General features: G+C 37.0%; 1 long non-coding RNA gene across 1 annotated transcript in view; it reads left to right on the top strand.

Annotated features, from left to right (window-relative positions):
- The window catches only part of LOC106033651 (uncharacterized), a 393,452-nt gene that overhangs the window by 682 nt on the left and 374,275 nt on the right, over positions 1–18,495 (top strand). Inside the window, exon 2 of the long non-coding RNA XR_007161881.2 lies at positions 10,026–10,146. This is a non-coding gene — a long non-coding RNA (uncharacterized lncRNA). The remainder of the gene's footprint in view (positions 1–10,025; positions 10,147–18,495) is intronic.

Raw genomic sequence — 18,495 nt, forward strand, 5'->3', positions numbered from 1 at the left:
GGTCACGCATCCCAAGGCCCAACTGCACCCCAACGTTTCTATTTCCCCTCGCTTTTTTTTTTTTTTCTTGCCTTATACTCCTTCTTGAAAGTACACATCTCTTACTGAACAAATGAGTTTACTCAGAATGCAGCGGTAAATTAAAATATAATGAAGTCACCTTTTAATGTGAAAAAAAGAACACACACCAGAAACCCAACAAAAATGTCAAAAAAGTAAGATTGACCCTATTCCCATGCTACTTAATGGCCGTTCCCTTTTAAAGGGGATGGTATCTCTATTTGAGATGAAATGGGAGGTAACCATTTTGATCTTCAGTTGGCCAGGTTACATATGAAGCTACTATAGAACGTTCTTATGCTTCCACTGATACTTACTATTCCATAACTTTTCTGTTTATCTTCCACATAAAATGTGTGCTAACTTACAACTGATTTCTGTTTTGGTAAGATTTTTCAAATGCATGCAGCAGGACTTAAAGGGAAAAACTGTATTTTTGGAAATCAGTGGAATAAAGTTTAATGCCTGAAAATATAAGGAGCTTTTGAATAGATAATCAGTGCAGGCAGGCATAATATTAAATAGGATGACAGGAGGACAGTATAATCTTAAGAGAAGCATTTTCCTCTCCTAGGTGTAGTAAAGCTATCTGGTTTTCTTTGCAAAGAGTCTTATGTGCAAGTAGAGTACTTGCAGGACCACTTTGATCTTACTGGGTGACAGACATGGCTGGTGAGAGTTTGGGCTTTTAGCTCAGATTTCTGTTACCTAGTCAGACTAAGAGTGCCAGTAATTCTTACGCATGCCAGCTGTGAGAAAGACTTATTGTTTGAGCTGGTGAGGGATTTTTTAGTGTTTGACTTGTGTGGTGCTCTTATTCCACTGTGACTTTGTTGTGGGACAGAGAATGCATGTTACTCTGAAGCAAGTAAGATTCCTCTTTAAAGTGAAAATAATGCCAAAATAGGGATTTCCTAGTAAAATACTGTGTTTGGGGCTGTGGAAGCCTATAGACGTGGTCAGCTCCATACACAGACCTTTGCGCAAGAATTGCTCTCTGTGTACCTGCAGATAAAAACCCTTCCCATTCCTCCTGAAAAAAAGTATTTTCACCTGAGTTTTACTGACAGATCAAGTTTCATTTACCTTGATTCATCCTTATTTGTGACTTAAATATCTCATGTTGAAATGGTTTTCAGTGCATATAACGCTAGTTTCTATGCACAAGAACATGTAGCAATCTCTCCCATTCTCCCCCCTCCTTCTCTCTCTGAGGGAAAAAAGAAACACGTAAAGGACATTTTTTTTCATTTTTATTCCTGACTAGCTTGTTGCATTGTTCAATAACTTTGCTTAGGGTTACAAAGTAAGGAAAGTATTAGCAGTACCTCTACCGTAAGCTGTTTGCCCAGGAATTCTCTCCTTTGGCTTGAAATTAATTGGAATTGTGGGAGGAGATGTCCTATTATTGCAGGAAAGCAGCTGCTGGACAGAACCAAAATGACAGTTTAATTTATGCTAATAAACCACAGTTGGAGCAGCACCTTAGGTGGAGATTTAACAAGGTGTTAGGAATGCTTAGGGTACTTTGCTCCTGGCTTGGTCTAGCAGGGTGGATTAGATAACCTCTCAAGACCTTGTTTGCATGGTATGTATGGATGACTCTTTGTTTGCCTTCTCCAAACTACAAGGAAAGAAAAAAAAAAAACAAACCTGTAAGTATTCAAAGGTTGGGACTTTCATCTTCCTTTCTGTGGCTTCCTAAATGAGTGAGAGAGAGGCAAATGAGAGCGATCCAAATTTAGAAAGCAGGCACTGAGCTACACAGATGCTATGGAGAAATAACTTTTTTTTTTTTCATTTGCTGTAGGAAGGAATATATTTGCTTGACAAAATAAGATGTTATACAGAATAATCAGAAGGAAATACGTGTTTGGTATAAAAATCATGATTATAAAACAAGCAAAACCAAAACATCAACAACAAAAGAACGTATAGCCATTTTTTTTCTAGGTTTGCTTAGTGGTAGAAGGGTAAAAATCCAAGTGTCTTATGGGGAGGGAAGAAATGGTTCAGAAGACTACACTGTGAAATTTGCACAAGAAGTCCTAAAGCACACATGAAAAAAATGTTCTGCCCATAGCCTGGGGGAAAAAAAAGTCTGAAGGAACATTATGGAAGATAAATAGCCATACTGGACCGTGTTTTATTTCAAAAGTGAAATGCTGCATTCTTGACTTGGTATCTTGAAGAATGAGGAGCACACCCTGTTTGGACCACTGTGTCAGTTCCTGTTCTGCTGAAGGCCTTTACCTGTTCACAAGAGACAGAAAGCTTTTAAGCACAATGCTTTTGTGATTCTGTGAATGTTTTCCTAGTGATTCGTGATGTCTGCCTTGAATCTTCACTGCATTCTTGAAAAAATTGTATTTTTATTTGAAGAAAAGTTACTTTTTTTTTTTTCCTCTAGAATTCAAATTCAGCTGTTAGCTTGGAGAAAATCATCTGCTTCAACCCATAATATGTGGCACCTCTTTTCTGATACTGATTTCTAAACTGGAATGTGTTTTTGTTGCTGTACTTTTGTTATTACCGAAAGAATAAGATTGGCCTAATAACTTTGTAAACTGTTGCTCATTGTGTGCTGAAGAAGACATTCATCTGTGAAGGATGATCACTTCTATACTGCTGAAAAGACCTTGTTACAGCACAATTTTTGCTTGGATATTTTTAAAAGATCATGTTTCTAGAAACTGAAGGTTCTCCTTCCTCAAGGGTACATAAATGCTGAACGCTTTCTGCAGTAGTTGGGTGTCTAAACATGTCCACCACTGTGGACCATTACTCTCCTGTAATCACCAATGCTTCAATTTTAAAGAATGAAGCTGAGTAAAATAAAAAACAATAACATTAAAAGCTGCTCCTAAATTGCATCTTTTCAAGAGTTCTTTTAAACCACAATCAGAAACCTGTGGAGGGAAAGAACCACTGTTTTAAAAGTGTAATCTAATTAAATTGTGGGGTAGGGAAAAGGACAGATAGTTAAAACAGCACAAAGGATTTGAGGCACTTGTTCAGTAGTGCTGACTCCATGACTAAGGCAGGTGATTTCTGGGAGCCCTGTATCTTACTTTTCTTCAGAAGCTTCAAGGCTTTTCTTTCCTTCCTTCCCAGTCTGTCTAATCATGATGCCAGCTCCAGATGGCTAGAATTTTTGGAGAGAGTTGTATGGGATGGGATTTTTTTTAAAGCAATGATTGAGTTGTTTGTTTATTTTTCTGTTGTAAATACCCAAATGCTAAGAAAGCAGAGACAACGTAAACCCGAGTTACTCCAAGTACTGATATGTGGCATAACTTTGTACATTAGTGACATACAATTAAGTATTAACTAGTCCTGTTGGCTCAGTTTATTCTTTTTGCTCTCTGCTAAATGCTAATGCTATAGAGAATTTTAGTGAAATTTCTAGTGAACAAATGTTTGGAATCACTTTCAGAAAGTTTGGATCCTAACATAATATAGGAGGCACTGTTGTTTTAATATTTTTCATCAGATGAAAGAATGATGCTTTCTACTTTTGCAGTTCTGATCATGTGTATCTTTTCTATAAATCTCACAAGCATCAGGAAGAAAAGGATTAAATGCATGTGGTTATTTGTGAACTCACTGGCGGGATTCTAAGTGCATATTCTTCAACTTTCACTCTAAATGATGATTCAGTAAAACAACAAATGATTTTATAGTCAATTACATACAAATAACTTTCCTGACCCATGATTAAGCATTCTGTATGAGACTGTGTTTTGAAGACAGTAGATGTATATGAAGGATTTTCCAGGCATTTCTCCTGGTCATATTTTTAAACAAACAAACAAAACCTCAGATACATATGTCCTTAACAAAATTGAGTTGTATTATGCTACAGTAAGGTTTTAATTTTTGTGTCTCAGAGGCAGACATTTCTGTCCTTAAGGTGATAAAGGTGTAACACGGTTATTTATAGTACAGGCTCTTATCTAGGAACTGGAGAACCACCAGAACAAGATTCTGATTGTGAATTTCTGAAGCCTGATTTCAGGTACAGACTCTTTCTTCAAGGAAGAACTAAGGAAGACTTGAATTAAAAGCCTTTTTGGGGAACATATGCCAAAACACTCCAGACCCTCATTTGAAAAGTTTGTTCTTAATTTATGTGTGTTTTGCTTTCTTGGTAGCTCTTGTACTGTGTATTTCTGTAAATTCGTGGTGCTTTGTCACTAATACATCCTTACTTTATAAGAAAGCTATTATTCCAATAAGAACAAGAATCTGTAAGGGAGTAGCTTTCCTCTTGTCTTATTTTCATTTTGCATTCCTATTGGTACTCTTCTTGAATTTTACTGACACTTATGTAGAATGTTTTTTTTAAAGCAACATATAAATCTACATTTTACTTGCTGTGTCATTCTGCCGAACTTATTTCCTATGTGTATCTGAATGTAGCCTAAAACAACAGATTCTTAAGACTCACTGGCTTTTGGTAAGACTACCTTGAGTCCACTGTAATGTTATCTACGCTTCAAATGATTGTAATATGGGCTTTTAAGTTGCAAGTGAAAACAACTGAACTCTTAACATTATAGCTGTCACTTTTGTGTCCTTTGAACTGCAGATGGAACTAAAATATAAAATCTTTTATGTATTTAGTTGTTGAATGTCACTAATGAACCTATTTTCTTCTACATTTGCAATATTAAAAACAATAAGCACTATTTTTCTAGATAAATGTATATTAGCATTGGTCAAGGAAAAGGAGTGGAAACAGTATCCAAGTAGTTTAATTTGTGTTCCTTATACACTCAACAGAGCGATCTGAGGAACAACTGATGTAGAGTACCTAACTGTAGGTTTTTCAAAGTGCTCTCTGGAATTGTTTACCAGTTTCTTGATTTTGCAGGGAATACAGCATGAAGAGAGATGTACTAAATGATGCTGTGAACTAGTCCATTGTGCAACAGTTCACAGTTCAGTGTAATTGATCTGTGTGCAAGCTGCTGGGATTTGGTTTGGTAATTTTTTGAGGGCTAATAATTAACTCTTCAGTACTCAAGTCAGTAGCATACGCTTCGTGACCTTGTTGATACTCAAGAGCTGAACCGTTGCTAGTTACCCCAACGGTATTTTCTTGTGTTGAGAACGGTGTAATGCCTATATATATTGGGGTGTGGCTTAGGCAGTGCAAATGTGGTTACTCTGGGTAACTTTGGGACCACAAGCTTTATGCATTTCCAGTGAGCCTGTTAAGACCATTTGAACTGAAGTAAAATAGTTATCAATATTCTTCCTTAGTGATATAACTGAGGCATATCTCACCAACTCTGCTCACTGATGACATTTATTTTTATAGTCGAGTTTCTTTTGTCTAATTAACTCTTAAAAAGCTGTGGGTATAGAACTGAGCATGTACTTAGTAGTAACTGGGACTGTACAGGATTCTGATATTTTTCTCTGTATGTCAATCAGACTAAAAAGTTGAAAATACAAAATCTCCTGAGAAACGAAAAGCTAAAAATCTTTTTTTTTCCTTTTTTTCCCCAAGTATCTCCAGTCTGACTGCTTTGTGACCATAAGAAGCAAAGAACTTATATGCCTCTCTAGATTAAAACTAAATTCATGGGAATCAGTTGCACTGAATATTATTTAGCTGTTTTTATCCTTTCTAAAACAGTCTCAGTGAAGTAAACTTCAGGAGGAAAAAAGCAACAGTAATACTCGTGAGCAGTCTTTCAGTGAGTTAGGTTTGAGTTACTGGCATTTTCTTAATAAAGTGTCAAATTACCATTTAATGATGTACTTATTTGTTTTAGATTAAGGAAATATTTTAGAGACAGAGTCCTGTGTTCAGAGGTAACTGCAAATAGATTTACTAGGAAAGGGACTGACAGGTATTTGCTTGGCATCTGACCAAATGACTTCAGATGACTGACTTCTAGATGCTTTTCTGTTTAAGTGCTAGTAGCTAAAGTTGCAAGTGGATACTTAGAGACTTAATCAGAAAAATAACTGGGGATTTTGCCTTTCTTTGCTCCTTAATGGCAGTGACCATGTAAGATCTTTAATACATATCCTATGGAGCTTGCAGCTGAAGTTGGTCTCTTGGTTTATATTGCTTCTGTGATTTTTTTCTAAGTACTATAAACCCTGCAACTGAGACCTTCACAAAGCCTCTCTCCCTGAGCTTGCTTAGTCATAGGTATTTTGTCCAGAACAGTTGCTATCTAAATTTTTACTTCAGGAAGGCAGAAGTTCATCATCTTTGTGTGGCTGTGGGAGTTAGTGAGCCATAACTGCAGTGGAGTTTACTTAACTTCAGCAGAGGTTGCTTGGTTTAACACCTGTTCGTATTTTTGTGTCCACAGAAGAACCTTGGCATTTTTTTTAGCAGTTATACAAAGAACATTATTAATATTTAAAGTATATGTTATATATTTGCAAATGCTACTCAGGATGTGGCACTTCTGGCACATACCTCAAGAGTGAAGTGCTTTCCCTGTATTCAGTTGCTAAAATAAATTGTGTTTCATGCAAGATTTCTCAGAGGTCAGTTCAAGGATGACATGTATGATCTGTGGAGCGCTATGGACTTCTTAGTTTTAAATTGGTGACTGGCATTCCTTTGTGGGATTTGCATTGCTAATAGTAAATAATAAAAAACAAGTTACTGTTAACAGTAAGCTAAATATATTTCCCAGAAGGTTATAAATGGAACAACTAATTCTTTTTGCACGTTCTCTCCTGCGAATTTGAGGGATCTGTAGAGGTTTATAACTGTGGAGATTCACTGTGCAGGGATAGTTAAGGATGATTGATTGCCAATCAACATATCTGTAAGGAGCATGTAGATTTTACTCTAGTCTTCAAACTGATCTGCACAATGCTTTAGCATGTGTTAAAGTGAAATTTGCTTGAATCTTTTTATTAAGTAGCACTGAGAATCTCTAGGATTATTTTGGGATGTGAGCTGTGTGTTCTGATCTTGCAGACAATTCTGAGATAGTAATAAAGGTGATGCCTATGAGAAACATCCTCTTGGTTCCTACAGCCGCAAACAGGATATGAGAAATGAACTGAATGCTAGCCATTATTAATGATAGTGGGCAAAGAGTTCACTGAAAGGGCACTGTGCCTATCCTGTTACATACCTTAAATTAAGCTGAGACAAAAGGTAAAATTTGGACCTAATTAAACCCATAGTTTTTGCCAGTGACTTGGTGGGAAGAGCGTTTCAGGTTTTCTTTAATTTGTGTGTGTATGTCTTTGGGGTTTTGTTGTGTTTTCTTACCTGTTAGCTTGTGCTCCCCCCCACCCCCCCCCCCAATGCTTTCTGCTTTATTTTTCCCACTCCATCTCCCTAAACTCTTGAATTCCCTAACTCAGGTTGATCAAATTCAGAAGTCCCTTGTACATACTATTGAAGTTCATGGTGGGGTAAAGAAGAGAACTTTAATTAGGCTTATGTTAGTGGACAGGCTGCAATGAGTGCCTGTTGTGGATGCCCCATCCCTGGAGGTGTTCAAGACCAGGTTGGATGATGCCCTAAGCAAGCTGATCTATTGGGTGGCATTCCTGCCCAGGCCAGGGGTTTGGAACTAGATGATCTTAAGGTTCCTTCCAACCCAAGCCATTCTTTGATTCTGTGATCATTCTGGCTCATTCGGCACAGGAGGAAACTAATGTCAATACATTTGGTTAGAGGAAACAAGTGGTAGTATTAAGGAGAGGGCTTGTATGTGCCAAACACCTCTGACAGAGCAGCAATGCGTGCATGTTCTGAGGGTGTGCACGAGTAAACGAGTTAAATGTCACTGATATTTGCCAGCAGTGTGATATGGAAATGCTGCCCACTGCATCACACAGATCTGCTACCATCTGTTCACAAAGGTTTGCTGTGGTAAGAAGAGTAGAAAATTGTATAATTTTCCATATGTTAAAATTGTGGAAAAACTTGCCTTTTTTTGTTTTTTTTTTTTTAATTTTCCCCTGGATATTTGTCTTCTGAAAGTCATCTGAAAACAAGTCAAATCTCTTTGTTTGTAATATTTTGGAATTTCTATGGATGGTATAAATATAAAGGAACCTTATCAATGTAAACAATATTTTTCTCTGTATCTGATCAACATTATGTTTTGCTTTGCTTTGCTATTCCAGCAAATATATAAATCCAGAAATTAAGGTAGCAGGACAAGCAGTCTGTTATTTGAATCTTATGGTATTTCTTATATATTACTAATGAAGTACCCAAAAAGGTTCATTTCTTTATGACCTTATAGTTATCAGAGTCTATATTTTCATTTTCAGAGTTAAGCAAATCAAATAAAAAATGACAATTGCTGCTGCGTTTGTCGGTGAAGGGTGTTTGCCATCATTCTTGGTCAAATAACCTATTTAAAGCAGCTTTATTTTGGCACTGCCTGTGCAGCCCAACCAGGGCTGTGCAGTGGTCCATCTGTATAGTGCCTCAGACTACGAGCTTTTAGTATCAGGGATAAATGTTAAGGTCTTAAATGTACGGTTTTACTGAGAGGACCAGCTGTGTGATAGTATGAGTAGGGCCACAAACTCAACATCTTGGATAGCAGTTTTTCCATCTGTTTGGACACCAGCTGTGTTGTGTTACTGAACCATGCTAAAAAATGTGAAGTACAGCATATAGGATCTATAAGCAGTGTATTCTGATGTTCAAATGGTCTCCAGTTCGCTGTCCCAGCACCTCCTTGTGATACATCAGCCTGTTCTGGAGTCATCAGCTTTCATTTAGCTAAAGCATCTGTCACTGTTTTGCTGACAGATTCTTGTGATGAGATGGTGATGGGAACAGCAGTTGCTACCTCTTACCTTCTGCCTCTCCTCATTGCTCTAGAGATCCCCTAGAATAGGAAACATCCAGGCTGAATTTCTTCTGTTTCCAACTGCGTTTTGTGGGTGGCAGCACAGTACCCCGTGTCTGTTGCTGCAAGTGGTGGGTGAGGTCATCCTTGCATTTGTTCTGCTTTGTATCACAGATATGAAGTAACCATAGCAAGCTTGAGAGAAGCCAAGTGCTCTCCATTTGGTTCTTGTGCTGGGCTCATACTCAGCACAAAGATTAATTATTCCATTATGTCTTAGCCTGAAATGCAAAAAAATAAAATCCAACTTTGAAAAGGAGAGATGCCTAGGAGAGATGGTTCAGCATTGCAAATGACTTATTTAGTCCTGCCATGACTAAGAAAAGTAGTAGATATAAATCAGCTACTTTGCAATCTAGCTATATAATAATTTGTTATGGTTTGTACAGCTTAGTTTGATGCTTGGGTGCTTAGACCTCTAGCACCAGTGTACAGTCTCCATCTCTGCAGTTGTCCTAACAAAGTAACAAACAGATCAATTTATAGAGCTGGCTGTTGACTGAAATCCCTGTTCTGCAGAAAACTTTGAAACATTATTAAATTTAAACCAGAACAACTATGAAGCAGGAATTCCAAAACTTTAAAAAAAAAAAAAAAAAAAAGTTGATGTAATAATTCAGTTATTTGGGACTGTCAGACACTGAGCTGCCTGAAATGTGATTTTTATTTTTTTCTTTCTACCCCTTCCTCCACCTAATGTGGGAAACCTGGGAACTAATGCTGCAAAAGCATCAGAAATTCTTTCCAATTCCAACTGCAGAGACTGAAAATAGCTCTACCTTTTTTTTTTTTTTTTTTAATGGGGAAGAGAAGTGACAGGGTCTATGTATTTTGCTCTATAGAGCCCAGAGTCCTATAGAAATTTTACTGTTATCTGCACTTGTGTTCAGTCATTTTGTAGTCATGTTGACCTGACTATACAATTTGTATTTTTTTGACAGAAAAAAATATATACAATATACATAAGTTGTGCATTAAAAAATGTGTGTGTGTGCATATATATAATATTGTTCTGTTTCTAAAATTTGGTCTCTTCACTGCTCCATGTTCCAGGGAGCAGGGTATTTGAACGTTGCTTGCTTTTTCTCCTATTTCCAGCTGAGAGCAACTGAACAGATGGAGGTGGGAGATAAAATAAGCCAGCACAGCCAGTGTGATTTATTTATTTATTGAATCTGGGAGGACAACACACGTATTGCAGAAAAGGCAGTAAAAATATGTAAGTACCTTTTGAGTGGTGTTCGTCTGTGTGTCAAAATTTGCTTTAGTTTCTCCCCGGATGCAGTAGGAGGGGAAGTAGTCTGTGCTACTATACATAGAAGGGGTTGGATTCATAAGGTAACAAACACTAGCATTTCAGAACTCTGCCAGGTGGTGTTAGCTGTGAGAAAGTTCTGTGATTCATTTGGTAAAATGTTCCTCATGGTAACTGAGGTGCTTCAGACTTGTTGGTTCTGCCAATGGTAGAAATCACAACTGGTCTGATTAGATGTGACACTGGTCATAAAGGAAGCTTCTCATGACATTGCTTTTCTTCATGGTTTGTCTGCCCAATAAGGTGCAATTGTAAATTATTTTTGCCTGTAAGTTCATCTCAGAGTTCAGTAGACCTTAAATTTACTATTTTGAAAAAAATATGAAGCACCTACACAAAATATCAAAATGATTCACTAAATTTTCTTTGCCCTAACCGATCAAGGGAGAAAATGAATGATCACTTCCATTAAATTCTCTTCTCCATGTTTTGGAGCATGCAGCAGGTAGAACAGCACTGGAATTGGATGTCTAGTAGAAGATCCAACAAGGAGGGGTGGGAGGAGGCTGGAACAGTTCTGGATTCTTATCTGCAGATAACATTTTGGGGAAAAGGTGTTGTGTGCAAGGTGGTGTCCAAATGATTTATACTAGCCAAACAAATATGCATTTGTATAGCTATGTTCTCAGCTATGCTATTCTTAAATATTTACTGTTTGGTTTCCAGTTTAGTGTCCCAAAGTGCAAATTTGTTCCTCTTTGCTAGTAATTAATAAGTAGCAATACTCTGAAATAGATCAGAATAATTGCCCAAGGAATACTCTTGTATATGCCTTGGAAAAATGACTAAGCATCCTCCAGGGCAACATCACATAACATTTTATGTTCCAGGAAGAGCATATACTGACAGAATGGATGCTTAGAGAGATACAGCAGAAGCCTTTCAGTCTTTTTATTACAGTTTTATAAGTTAAAGAAAATATCTCCGGGAACATGGACAGTTGCAAACCAACTCCCTTCTCTCCCTGAAACCCGAAAGATTAAAAAAAACATGGAATATCCAATTTACTTAGACAGAAGAAACAATTTAGGAATAGGGCCACCTGTTCAGAGAAGTGATCATAGAAAAATTCTGTCTTCCTTTGTCTTGAGAGTGAGAGACAAGATCTTTGTCTTATAGTGACTTTTAGCTTTGTTCTTTATTTCCAGAAGTACGTGTGTGTGTTTGGTGTTGTGGGCTTGACAGACACCAGAGAACCTTCAGTTATGAAGCTGTTTTTCTGATCCCAGAATCTCTCTCTTCATGCTATAATCAAGGAAACTGTATTTAGAAATGGCCCTTACCAAAGAGATACTTGGGATCTTGGTTAATGCAAATCAGCCCTATTCTTCTGTCTTTAAGCAGGCCTATGTGTGCTTGCATCACTTCAGGGTCATTTTCCATCTCGTTAAAATGTCGCTCAAATATATATCTCCTTTACGTATCTATCTCTTCCTTTTAATAAAAACATAAAATACATATTTTAGTATCTAATGAATAATGTAAGGATGAGGGAAAAATGCAAGATAATTTTGCTAGCTTTTCTGTGCTTTATTTTAACCAGTCTGCATCTGTTGATGTTATCCTGTCAGGCTTCTCTGAGTGATGCATACTGAATGTTAAAGTTACATAGCACCAGGGAAAAGGAGGCAGGAACAAACATATATTATATACATTACATATGCATTATCCACATATGACCCAATAGACTTGCATGTCAGATGATATCTGATATTATAATCAGATCACAGAGTAGCAGAGGAAGGGGAAGCAGTCATTTTGTCATCCATCAGACAGCATAAAGTCATTACAGACAGAAACCTTTATGAAATTGGATATGATTAGTTTGGAATGTGAACCATGCAACCACTGGTGATGATATAAAACTTTATTCTGAGGTATACTGTTATTAGCATAACATTTTTGTATTCCTTACACTCAATGTACTATAGCAAGATTGTGTAGAAGTAAAAAGCTTGCTCTTTTTGAATAACAATCAGTATTCAAGAACCAAGGGAATGGGCAATGCTCTCCTTTTTACAAACTAAAATATCAAAGGAAAAAATAGAATTGCTAATAAGAAAAGAAGATGTTTAAACTGCAAGGATAAACTTGATTTCAGTAGTTTTAGGTTTAAAGTGTTAGAGTCGACCTTTCAAATACAAAATCAAAAGAACTGTTTAGATAACACACCTAGAAAACTGCCTTTCTGCATACATGAATATTGTTCTGCTCTGGCAGAAACTGTGTACTTTAAAAGGGTAGATTTTTGTCTTGAATGATTTATTGTTTGTACATATTTTGTTAAGAAGTAATTAGAAGGTTGACAACCTGACCCTTGACAACCCCCTTCCCTAGATCTGATGAAAGAATATCCTTTTAATATGTTTCCTTTATTCAGGCTGAACCAGAGTATTGCTTGTGGAAAGGTAATTTACTGGTGGCAAAAAGAGAACAAATTTATAGAGTTTCACCTTCAAAGCTCACTTACAGATCAACCATGCAGTCATACAGAGCATGCTTGTCAGTGCTGGATTTTAGTATCAATTGATAGCAATGATAACAAAGGATCTGTTGATTTTTACTGTAGGAGCACATTGGCTTTTTTTTGTTGTATTTGACACCAACTAATTAGGTTGGTCTGTTCTCAGAACAACAGCATAGAAACAGCTACTTTCCTGTATTGTTATTCTGTGGCAGGATTTAGTTGCTTGCTAAATTGAATACTATTCAGTTAGAGTTGAGGCAGGAATAGTATTGATTTTTGGGAAAGCACACAGAACTCTCGAGATTCTGTACTCCCATTTATTCATCTGTTTAAATTTAGTGCTGGTCATAAATATGTGGGTATTTTATGAAGGCTCAGAGCTTGGGGATGGCCAAAGCATGTTGAAATATTTCCACCTGAAAATACACATAAAAGATGGTGAATTGCTGACCTTTATTATTTTTTTAAATAGAACATTAGTGACACCCAGTGGTTATATTTGATTATGGTCTGATACACACTATAAAACTTATTGTAAGCCTTTTTTCCTTGTAAAAAGTGGACCTCAAAGAACCTGCAGAAAAACTGAGGTCCATGTGCCTTTCTTGGGTATATATTCTTCATGTACTTTAGGCTCATAAATTTGAATAAGTTTAAGTAAAGGGAATGAAGAAAAAGATAAAGGTACCTCAAATTTGTTTTGAAACAATTCTCACTTTATTACATGTTTAATAGCAGTGAGAAAAGTGTTTTTTTTTTTTTTTTTTTGCATGTGTGTGATATAAGGAGTAATTTCCTTTTCCTTTTTCTCCCCTTGCTCCCCTCTTTATTTCACACTTTAAAAGAGTACACTGTATCAGCATATAATTCAGGATGGGAAAGGGCTAGACAGTAGGAATTTCATACTCCTGCAACACAAAGGTGGTGTGGTCGTATTAGTACCCTTCTGGCCTTTAGAAAGTTAGAGGAAAAAAAGGAAAAGGTGCGTTGAGAGGGAGATGGAAAGGGGTGGGGGTGGGGGGAGAGAAAGAAAAAAAGAGGTAATCTTCTGCATATAGAAACTTAGCTTCTGAACCTATCTCTGTACACCTAGGGTGTGATGTAACCTTTAAGCTTCATGGGAATGATTTGGGTCCAATTCCTTATTTTCACATGTGAGCAAGTTGTATAGTTCTATACATGTTTGTTTGTCGTCTGTTAAAATGGTGATATCAGTGCTTTAGTATTTTTGAGATTAAATATACTAAAGCTTAGTGAAGGGGGGCTGGCGAGGGCTAGGGATGGGACACATGCTGATGCCATACCAGGTACTTGAATTGGTGGACTTAACCTTTGTCCTCTCTCACAGAGAAAGGAAAATGTCTTTCACCAATAGGAAGGGAAAATATGGCTTTGTGGAGGAGGAAGCCTGTTGCAATTGATCTTAATCAGTATGAAATCCTATTGCTGTTAAGGAAGACTGTGAGACTTCCATCAAAGACAGGCATAGTTTACCAAGCATATTAAAACCAGCAGTTTTTATATCCATTCTAGAAGGAATGCTTTGCTAGTATGACTTATGGCTTTTTCAGTGTCACTGACTTTGCATAAATTTGTTGCAAACTTTTGTTGTGTTCATTACTAAAAATGTAACATCTACATGCTTCTTTCCTGGTAATATGCTGTTCTCTTTTCAACACATGCTAAGGTTATTTTAGCATCTGACAGAACATGGCTGCACGTTTTCAGCATCCATTGCACAAGAGATGGTGTTGTTGTTAAGTTAAGACTTTGAGTCTTGGGATGAGCAGCAAAAACAACTGATCTTAAACCTGAATATCGCTCAGCCCTCAAAGTTTGTCTTTTCAGCAAGTAACCGTTCCTGCCCATTTCTGGGTAATACTTATCATTTTAGGACAGATAATATTTCCATTCACATTGGCTAATACTCTGTTTCATGAATGGAGAGAATCCAGGAAATCAAAATGAGACCAGGGTGAGATTGATTTTCTTATATCTGCTTTGAGAAGACTTGAGCTGAGATATTCAAATATCGTTGGTTTTTTTTTTTTTTCAGATGTATGCCTTTAACTACAGAATATATTTATCCTATCTCCCAGAGAAATAGAGAAATGAGTAATACCATGAAAAACTCTTTAATCATAAGCATGGAGATTGTTCTGCAGATTGCTGTGCCCTGACAGTGCCAGTCAAGATGGAGTAAGAAAAATAATTCTGGGAAACAAAGTGTCAGATTCATAGTTACTTACAAAGCAGTAAACATGGCCTGTACTTTCTAAACAGCACAAAGAAAATTATGTAGATAAGGAAGCAACTGCATCTGTTCTTATTAACTAAATTTAGCAATGCAAAATTAAAATGATAACTTACAGTTCTTTGTGATGTCTGATATGACTTGTTATCAATACTGGAAGGCAGCTTTGTAGAGACTGGAATTAAGAAAGAATATCCCAAAGCAGACTGAGTTTAACCCTCTTTTACATTTAAGGTACAGAGCATATATTGTTAGGCTATGAAGCTTGACAGACAGTCATAGGTAGTCAGCACCAAACCTCTAAAAACTCATTATCTTAAGCCCATTCTGTGTTTTGGCAATTCCTTTTACTATAGTTACATAATGTATTTTGTTGTGCTGCCAGGTAAAGTCAAGCTGGTATAAGCTGAGCATGTGAAGTTACAGCATGTATATGGTGTGTATCTGTTCCAGTGTGACAGCATTAGCATAGCTGCGATGAGGCACACTTCTTTCATGTACACGTGGCCTTAGGTTACTAGCCTTTAGCTTATAAATGTGAGGACTCTTACACACACCAGGAATTTTAGTGGAAGAGATGGTGCTGTTTGGGAGCCTGCTTAAAGCCAAAGGAAAAGTGAAGGGAAGAAGATCAAGTGAGAGATCAAGTGTAACAATATGCCTGCACACCTCAGCAAGATGAAGCAGCAATGCTTCACAGTGACAGCTATAGGACTTTTGTAGTGCAGCATGACATTTCGCAGTGTTACAAAGACAGTCTGTTCTGGTTGTCTACTAATCCCATCTGGTTTAGTGACAGGTCTTTTAAGGAAGGACTTTCTAAAAGGACTATCTGCCTGCTGTTGTTCACCTGACATCACCAAATGAGCATACAGATAAGTGGAGGCCAACCAGGTTTGTGGGTTTAAATGTTTCTGTCTCACCCAGTGGTTGAGTACAGCATTGTACCAAGAGAGTATAGATGTAAGGCAGAGTTGGACTGGAGCACATCTGTTGGTCCAGATAGCACAGAGTTCTAGCCATTAGTGAAATGCTGTGGTTGCTCTAGCTGATTGCACGTGCACTTTGCAAGTTTCAGTCAAATCTTAATCTCTCTAAATAAGATACATTTTTTTTTTGATACAAAAAATCTCTTCCCATATCAGTTATCAATCATAACTGATGAGAAAAATTGCAATGAACTGACAAGGGAATTTCTTCTTCTTTTGCATAAAAAACCTACAACTGAGGAGATGTATTTAAAATTCCTGGCTGGGTTCAGCTATGTGGAAAAAAAACCACAGTGTGGTTATGGGAGACTTCAGGAGAATCTGTACCCAGAGATATCAATGGTATATTAGATGTACAGGATCATCAGTATTAAGAGGAGCTACTGTAAGAGGAGTAGGCATCTTCAACAGCACATTGGCAACAACCACTTTTTCTTTAAAATAGGCATGTTTTGAATAACTTTTCATAAGGAAGTGTTGGATTGTTTCAAGACTTTGTTAGACTCTACTAAAATTTGAAGTCCTAACTAGTGAACACCCAGAACACAGTTTCTAACAGTCGTTATTTTTCAGCTTCACAAATCAGACATAGGTATCAGAGAGGTATCATCAGAAATGATGAGGTTGGTACCAAGGATCCAATTTTCAAGCAGTTTTATCTTTCTGTTGAGAAGTGTTTACAGTTTCTTGGCACTTGCAGGTGAATAAGTGAAATGGCTGAGGCAATGTGATTTTATTTACCAAACTGTTCATTTTTGGATAGGGAGAATGTTTGAAAAATTTCAATCCCAGGGTAGATGTTTCCAAAAGTTATGCATATGAGGACATGTGGTGTGTAAATAGAGTGGGTGGAGTTATTCTGCTGGGTTTGAGTTAATATAGCATTGTCTTTTCAAGTTCACTTGAAATCTAAATGGCTGTTTGGTTTGGTCTTGAATAAGACATTTACATTTGCTCTTCCTGTCTTTGGACACGGGAATTTAAAGTAATTCAGGAAATGGTCATTTCATTCAAACACTAATGTAAGGAGAAACACGTGTGCATGGAATGTGGGTTGGATACTATTTATCTGAAACTATTTTTCTTATTGGTCTTCTGATTTCTGAATAATAAATCATACTAAAAAGAGACAAGTCAGAAAACAAGTACAGTAGTAAAAGAGAGAATGAAAAGCATGCAATTCTTGATCAACCTATCAGCTCATGTAGTCATGCAGATATATATTCACGGTTCACAACTCACAGTTGCTCAAATTAATGACATTCAATGTGGACAATTTAGGAAAAGAATGGGCTAAATTTAGCAAAATATTAATTTATTATGAATAATAGTACCTCTAGTTTCAGATGAATAGAAACTGTTTCCAAACATAAGCCACTGCCAGGGACTGCTGCAGTATTTCTTTACCTTAAATATATATATCTCAAAATGAATCAGCATGATAACATTGCAAAATCAAAGGTTTATATATATATTGTGAAATATTAGCATTTACACAGTACAGCAGTAAATTCAAAGTAAATATGCCAGTGGCAAAATTAAAAATAAAAGTTAACCTTTAGGATTTAAAGGTGAAGTAGTCCTGTGGAAAGGGAAAATGGGGAAGGATAAAAATAAAATAAAAAATCCCAAAGCTGTTTATACATACATAATTTCGTACTGGAGTCAGTAATTATACATTGAGCCCTGGTGATGGTTCTGAGCTTTTTCTGTGCATGATATGAAAAAAGTATAAACGATTTAGACAGGTGCGTAGTCAAAGATTTACTTAGCATGGGTGTAGGAGCTGAGTGCACAGGTACTTTTAAGGGGAAAAAAAAATAATCCAGTTTTGAAAGTTGAACATAGTCCAACTCCTGGCTCTACACAGTACTACCTAAAACTAAACCCTATGCTGAGAGTGCTGTTCAAACGCTTCTTGAACTCCGGCAGGCTCAGTGCTGTGGCCACTGCTCTGAGGAGCCTGTGCCAGTGCCCAGGCCACCCTCTCAGTGAAGAACCTTTTCCTAGCTTCCAATCTGAACTTCCTAAAGGTTCAATGAAAGTTCTTTTGTGTTTAGTTCTTGGTATAGTGAGACAGCCCAGCAGCTGAAAGTATTTTAATGTTTATGATAATCTCAGAAGAAGCTGAGGATAGACCAAATATAAAAGCTGCTGGAGAGGTACTTCTGTTCCAAGGTAACACACAGAATCTGGATGGTACAGAATCCCAGTCATTCTTGAAACTTTTTTTCAGTTCTTCTCTTCATAATGCCTACATTCTGTCTTCATGGATTTAGGTTATCATTTCCTATCAAGGGAGTGACAAAGGAATGAAAATCATCAGTGCTGTTGATTTGAAGAGGTTGATTATTTTTTTTTCCTTGTGAAAATTGTTAGGTGAATGTTGCTGATAGACACAGTCAGTGTAGTGACTTACTGGGAAATGTAGGTGTTGATTCGACCAGTCCTGTTTCCCAAGAAATTGTTGTAAATACTCTTTTATTCTTGGTTTATTTGCATCTTGGTCAAAGACGTATGTTAGTTTAATGCATGGTGCCAAA

This window comes from Anser cygnoides, chromosome 11 (assembly GCF_040182565.1).
Source record: "Anser cygnoides isolate HZ-2024a breed goose chromosome 11, Taihu_goose_T2T_genome, whole genome shotgun sequence".
In the NCBI taxonomy this organism is placed as follows: domain Eukaryota; kingdom Metazoa; phylum Chordata; class Aves; order Anseriformes; family Anatidae; genus Anser; species Anser cygnoides.